General features: G+C 36.3%; 1 non-coding gene across 1 annotated transcript; it reads left to right on the forward strand.

Annotated features, from left to right (window-relative positions):
* Window positions 1–3,169: 3,169 nt before the first annotated feature.
* Window positions 3,170–3,241, forward strand: TRNAC-ACA (transfer RNA cysteine (anticodon ACA)). Its single transcript has one exon. It is a non-coding gene; the product is annotated as a tRNA-Cys (tRNA).
* Window positions 3,242–7,826: the final 4,585 nt, after the last annotated feature.

The raw sequence follows: 7,826 nt of genomic DNA on the forward strand, positions 1-7,826 counted from the left end.
GAACGGGGGAGCCTGGTGGGCTGCCGTCTCTGGGGTCGCACAGAGTCGGACACGACTGAAGCGACTTAGCAGCAGCAGCAGCAACCATTGGAAACCAGTGATCTGGTCTTCATCACTGTAATTTTGCCACTTTATAAATGTTATGTAGACAGAATCATACACCATGCACCCTTTTGAATAGATCTTTATCACTCAACAGGATGCTCTTGAGATCTATGTAGGTTGTTATGCATATCCATGGTTCTATATTTTTCTTTGTCTCACTCCATTTATGAATACATCACAATTAACCATTGCAGAACATTTGACCTGGTTTCAGTTTTGGCTCTTATAAATAAAGCTAGTATAAATATTTGTGTATAAAAGTTTGTGTGAATGTCAGCTTTTCTTTCTCTAGGGCATGAGCCAACACAGTGTGCCCTGCAGGAAGAATCTTATCCATGGCCTGTTTTTGTAAAACCCACGAGGTTTGTGATACTGATACTCAGTAGTATATCTGTAACGGAAAACCACAGTGCCAAGTATTGAAGGTGTTTAAAAGAAACTAGAGCCTTCATACTTTGCAAATGTTACTTAGTGATGGAAATGTCAAGTGGGACTATTTTGGAATCCATCTGACAGTCTCTTTAATAAATACACATTTACCGTGTGATTTACCAATTTCACTTCCAGATATTTACCCATATTAAATGAAAACATACGCTCATACAATGTTAAATTCTTTTACCATTTTTAAAGGGTTGGAAAAAATAAAATGAAGAATGTGTGATAGAGTTGGAATTTGGCTTCTAAAACTGAAAATACTTACTGCCTGGCATTTTACAGAAAAAGTTTGCCAGCCTCTGCTCTGGAGTAAACTTGGGTTGCTGGATTCTGTGACATATGCACATTTGATTTTGTAAGAAACAACCAAACTGTTTTCCAGAGTGGCTGTTACATTCTACATCCTCCTCAGCAGTATCTCAGAGATCCAGTTGCTCCAGATTCTCAACAGTACTTAGTAAAAATTTTTATTGCAGCAATTCTATAAATGAGACATAGTGGTATATCTTTAAGCTCAGTTTGTATTTCTTTAGTGTTTAATGTTGATGTGGTGTTGATCATATTTTCACGTATTTATTTGCGATCCATATGTCCCTTTTTGGTGAAATGTCTATTAAGTGTTTTGCTCATTTTCTAATTGAATTGTGTATTTTCTTACTGTTGCAATTACAGATTTCTTTATATAATCTTGATACAGTCCCATTGTTGGCCACGTGATATGTAAATATTTTTTCTCAGTGGCTGACTAATTCTTTCTTTCTCTTAAACTATTTTTCTATCCAGTATATATTTTAATTTTGATAAATTCCTATTTATTGATATTTTCTGTATTTTGCTTTGTGTCATGTCTGAAAACACTTAATATGACTCTAGGTAATGGAGATTTTCTCCTATGTTTTCTTCAGAAAGATTAATAATTTTATATTTAGATCTAATAATAGTGTTCATCCTATAATTATAGTCCTCTTTTTCAAATATGTTTTAGCTATTGGAATCCATTTGCTGTTTATACTTTAGGAAGAGGTAATGACTTTTGCCACTGAAATTTTGATAGAGATTATGTTGAATCTACATATATTTTTGGAGAAGAGAACATATTAATATTATGAAATCTCTACAGATAGTTTTCTGCTTTGGTTTTTAATGCCCCTTTAATTTCTTAATCAATGTTTTGAATTTTTAAATGTGCAAGTATTTCACTTTCTTTGTTAGCTATATACAATATTTTTATTCCATGTCAAGTGATAATTTGACTCTTGAATTTTTCATGATAGCATTTAGAATGAATCGGTTTTCTTGAGTATTGATTGTATATTCTGTGACCTTACTAAGCTTATTTGTTTTAGTAAGATTTTGAATTTTGGTCTATTCCTTAGAATTTTTTGCCTGTGAGATTATTTCAACAGTGGATGAAGGCATTTTACTTATCCCTTTCCAATCTTAGTGCTATTGATTAGCTTTTGGCAGTGGCTTGACCCCTTGGAAAGGCATTTAATTGAAACAGTAAAAACAGGCCTCTTTGCCCTGTTCCTGATCTTAGAGAGAAAACAATAGTCAATGACAATTAAGTATGAAAGTAGCCATAGGTTCTTGACATTTTCAAGAGTCAGATTTTGGTTTCATTAATTTTCTTGAAAGTTTTTCTGGTTTATAGTTTATTGATATTGTTAATATTTTTAATAATAACTTCTAAATTAGAAGTATTTCTCTTAATTATTTCCACCCTTACTATTATTTCTTTCCTCCAACTTACTTTGACATTGATTTGGTTAGTTTGCTAGCTTCTTGAGTAAAAGTTCAGAATATTGACTTAGGTTTTTATTTTTTTCTAACATTGGTTTAAATCTATACATTTCCATCTAAGCCTTGCTTAAAGCTTTGGCTGCAGCCTACAAACTTTGGATGTTGTGTTTTCATTTTTATTTAGTTCCGTTTTATTTTTTAAAATTTTCCTTGTGATATCTTCTTTAACTTCTGAGTTATTTAGAAGCATATTCAATTCCCAAACATTTTGGCATTTCCCGAATTTCTGTCACTGAATTCTATATCTGAATTTCTGTCACTGATTTCTATATCAGTTCTAATGTAGTTTGAGAACATTTTTATTGTTTCCTCATTTCAGTCTTGTTAAATGTACTGAGGAAATAACTTAGCATATGGTTTATCCTAGAGAATAGTACATGTCTGCTTGGAAATAATGTGCATTCTGCTATTTTTGGGTATAGTGTTATATATTAATATAAACATTTTTCATGTAAAGTTAGCTGTTTCCTTTTTTATGTTTATTTCATTCTTCTCTGTTCTTTTTGAACTGTATATCTTCATTTACTAACAGAGGAGTATCAAACCTCCAAGTATAATGATCATATAGTCTATTTTTCCTTTAAATTTAGTTATTAAAGTTTTGTGTATTTTGAGCCCTGTTGTTGGGCACATTTTTATTTATATTTGTTTTATCATTCTGGTATATTTGCCTTTTCACTGTGAAACATTATTCATTGTCTTTAGTAATATTTCTTGTCTTAAAATCTATTTTGTTTTGTATTTATACAGCTACACCAGCTCTCTTTTGATTGATGTTTTTGTGATGTATCTTTTTTATTATCATATTTAAAGTCTATGGGCTTCCCTGGTGGCTTAGTGGATAAAGCGTCTGCCCACAATGCAGGAGACCTGGGTTCGATCCCTGGGTAGGGAAGATCCCCTGGAGAAGGAAATGGCAACCCACTCTAGTACTCTTGCCTGGAAAATCCCATGGACGGAGGAGCCTGATAGGCTACAGTCCATTGGGTCACAAAGAGTTGGACACGACATCTTTAAGTCTGAAATTTGTTTCATAGTCATGTGTTTTGTTTAGAATCTTGTAATTCCCTTGCTTTATCTGTAAATGTCTGAAAAGTAAAAGTGAAAGTCTCTTGGTAGCGACAGACTCTTTGTGACCCCATGGACTATACAGTCCATGAAATTCTTCAGGCCAGAATACTGGTTGAGCAGCCTTTCCCTTCTCCTGAGGATCTTCCCAACCCAGGGATCGAACCCAGGTCTCCTGCATTGCAGGCGGATTCTTTACCAACTGAGCTATGAAGAAAGACATCCCTATAAAAGTTTCCTTTCACCCGTATGTGACATAATAATTGTTATGTTAGGAGTTACACCTTCCTTTTGTTTTCCATATATGTGTGTGTTTTATTTTTTGAGGAGGTAGATTTCTCTGGTTTTCTTTTTGATTTTCTTTTCAATCAATATTTTTAATATGCTATTTTAATTTTTCTGTTGAATTTTTAACTATTATGATAGGTATGAAAATATGCATATTATCTATCTTCACATTCTAATTCAAATTAATACTGGCTTGATTCTGATAAAAATGTAGCTACAGTTCTCATATGCATGTGTGCTGAGTCGCTTCGGTAGTGTCTGACTCTTTGTGACCCTATGGACTGTAGCCTGCCAGGCTCCTCTGTCCATGGGATTCTCCAGGCAGGAATACTGGGGTGGGTTGCCTTGCCCTCCTCCAGGGGATCTTCTTTACCGAGGAATCAAACCCGGCTCTTTTATGTCTCCTGTATTGGCAGGCAGGTTCTGTACCACTTGTACCTCCTGGGAAGCCAACTTTTCTCATATAAGTTTTGCTTTTTCCCTTTGTACTGTTTCACATATATTTCATATATATGTTATAAATGCAAGTATGGAATTTTATAATTATATTTTTAAAGGATTTAAGAAATGAGGAAAGTATCTAAGTGTATTTTATATTAATCTATATATTTATCATTTCCACTATTCTCCATTCTCTTTTGTTCACCCTGCTTATGATCTGCTATGATTTCCTTTAAACTTAAAGGTCTTCCTTTAGTGTTTCTCATAGGAAAATTCTGCTAAGTAAAATTCTCCGAGTTTCTGCTCATCTAGGAATATTTTTATTTCATCTGTTCTTCAAAATGACAGTATTAGTAGATATACTAATTATTATAGTATACCAGGTGATTAGTTGGCAATATTGTGCTTCATTTTGTATGCCCTTTCTGTTTGTATGACATTCTGCTGTCTCTGGCTTCCATTATTTTAATAAGAATTCTGCCATTAATTGGGGACTTCCCTGGTGGCTCAGCAGTATAGAATCTACCTGCAATGCAGGAGACACAGGTTTGATCCCTGGGTGAGGCAATGCAGGAGACACAGGTTTGATCCCTGGGTCAGGAAGATTGCCTAGAGAAGGAAATGGCAACCCACTCCAGTGTTCTTGCCTGGGAAATCCCTGGACAGAGGAGACTGGCACACTACAGTCCATGAGGTCACAGAAGAGCTGGACAGGACTTAGTGACTGAACAACAGTGCCATCCTGCTGTCTCTGACTTTCATTAAATTGATGAGAATTCTGCCATTAATTTTATTGCTATGCATGTTTTATATGATAAACCATTTTGTTTTTGCTGTTTTCAAGATTTTTCTCTTCAGCTTTGCTTTTTCAGCCTGTGAGCGATTTCACAGGAGTTTCTATCATTCCTGCAGTGGTACAGCTTTTCCTTTTCCCCCTAATACCTTCCATGGATCCTGAATTTCCCATCTATTTTTTTGAAATAGAGTTACCTTCCAATGAGGTTGTCTTTATAGGGAATACAATGTGATACAACGTTAGGGACAAGGAGATAGAAATCTTTTCATATATAATTTTAAAGGACAAACTTTTTCATGACCAAACAAATTAGATGCAAATAAATGTTTTGTTTTCTTTTCTAGACAGCTGACAATCCCACCTGTAATGCCCCTTCTGCCAAAGTCTTTCCTATTTGGATTAAATATTTATTTATGTAGAGGAAACATTTGCTTTATTTTGTCTCTGCCATTATCATTCTTCTCTAATTTATGAAACATGCTTCCATTATTTATATGGGAGTTAGGTGTTAGTTGTACCTTGATGCGGAGAAGGCAACGGCAACCACTCCAGTACTCTTGCCTGGAAAATCCCTTGGACAGAGGAACCTGGTGGGCTGCAGTCCATGGGGTTGCATAGAGTCGGACACGACTGAGCGACTTCACTTTCACTTTTCATGCATTGAAGAAGGAAATGGCAACCCACTCCAGTGTTCTTGCCTGGAGAATCCCAGGGATGGGGGAGCCTGGTGGGCTGCCGTCAATGGGGTCGCACAGAGTCGGATACGACTGAAGTGCCTTAGCAGCATATCAAGTACAGGCCTTCCAGTGAATCCTGAAATCAGTGCTTGTTGGACTCTGATGATTCTATTGTAGGAATTTTATCTGCTGTGCTGAGACTTAGAAAACTGCTGTTCTAACCTCCAAGATGGAGAGTAGTGTGGTATTTGGGCTGGCAAGTTTCTCAGAGATTATACTATCTAAATCTCAATATTTTATTTTTGTGTTTGCTTATGTGTTTGACTGTGTCCGTTCTCAGTTGCAGCATGTGGGATCTTTGCCTCAGGCAGGATCTTTTTGTTGTGGTGCGGACTCTCTAGTGTGGCACAGGGGCTCCAGCAAGTGGGCTGAGTATTTATGCATGTGGACTCAGTTGCCCCCTTCCCACTGCCTCATGTAGAATCTTAGTTCCCTGGCCAGGTATCGAGCCCGCATCCCCTGCAATGTAAGGTAGATTCTTAACCACTGGACTACCAGGGAAGTCCCTAAATCTCATCATTTTATAAATGGGGAAACTGAGGCTTAAAGAGGCTGAGTGACTGGAGTAACTAGATTAGAACTAGAGCAACAACGGGGGCTTCCTTGGTGGCTCAGATGGTAAAGAATCCACCTCCAATATGGGAGACCTGGGTTCGATCCCTGGATTGGGAAGATCCTCTGGAGGAGGGCATGGTAACCCACTCAAGTATTCTTGCCTGGAGAATCCCCTTGGACAGAGGAGCCTGGCAGGCTACAGTTCATGGGCTCACAAAGAGTCAGACATGACTGAGCGACTAAGCACAGCATGAGCAACAACCAAATCTTCTAAATAAATGATTGAATATTTACTGTGTATTGGGCATTAAACTAGGCACTAAGGTTTACAGAACTGAGTGTGAAACTGAGCTTTGTCCAATGCAGTTTAAGATCTTGAGGGTGGAAAAATATAAAATGATGTTTGTAACATATTAAGTGATGTACTTACTTTAAAATCATAGAGTCAGAGAGATGAATTATAAAGGCTGGTCACTTAGCCTCTGATACTCATTTTCTTATCTGTTATGTGAGGGTAGTATTACTTGTCTTAGATTTGTTATGCTACTCAATGTAGTAATTCAGTTAAAAGTTCCTTAAAAATGGTAAAGTCTAGTAAAATGTAAATGATTATTATTCCTATGTTTTACTCATTAATCAAGCACACACATAATCATAACTATACTGCTTTATCTGGGTCTCACACAATGTAGGAACAGGTAGATATAAAAAGAGGTGCTACACAATTTTTATAGGTTCCTTTGGATGGCTGTATTAGAAGATTAATTGATAAAATCCAATCACAGTTAAAAGATTTTATTTGCAAAAGTTCTTTCCTGTTAAATAAACAGAGAAATAGCTAATTCTTCTTTATTGAAAATCTTTCTTTAATTTACTCAGCTTAATTAAATCTCATCATATTTCTGTGTCCCTTCTAAAGAATGATTTTTAGCAATTAGTAGTTTTTTAATAATAAAAATTCTCCTAAGGGAATATATCAAATCATGTGCAGCCTAATAAATCGACATAATCTCTCAAAGAACAGGATTTAGATGTAGCCATGTTGAGAAGAGAGGTTCTGCTATAACTTGACTTCAGGAAATGACAAAATTTAGCAAAATAGGAGCCTATGAATAGTAAAAGGGAAAGAGACCATGGGACAGGCACAGGGAATGGTTAAGGAGACAATTTGTTTATGTCAGAGTATGTCCTGATTTATAATAGTAGCTTTTATTGTGTTCCCATTATACAGCTATTTGAAAAGTGAAGTCACTCAATCATGTCTGATTCTTTGCAACCCCATGGACTGTAGCCTACCAGGCTCCTCCATCCATGGGATTTTCCAAGCAAGAATACTAGAGTGGGTTGCCATTTCCTTCTCCAGGGGATCTCCCTGACCCAGGGATTGAACCCAGGTCTCCGGCATTGCAGGCAGATGCTTTACTGTCTGAACCACCAGGGAAGCCCTTATACAGATATATTATATAATAATAGACTCATTGATCTCAAATATGATTTATAGAAGTGACACAGAGCAAGAACCTGCATTCAGAAGGGCAGGGTAAGCATCTATGTTGTCCAGAGATTTCCATAGACTATCTCATCTGAGTTTAGAA

Source organism: Bos indicus, chromosome 29 (assembly GCF_029378745.1).
Source record: "Bos indicus isolate NIAB-ARS_2022 breed Sahiwal x Tharparkar chromosome 29, NIAB-ARS_B.indTharparkar_mat_pri_1.0, whole genome shotgun sequence".
Classification (NCBI taxonomy): Eukaryota; Metazoa; Chordata; class Mammalia; order Artiodactyla; family Bovidae; genus Bos; species Bos indicus.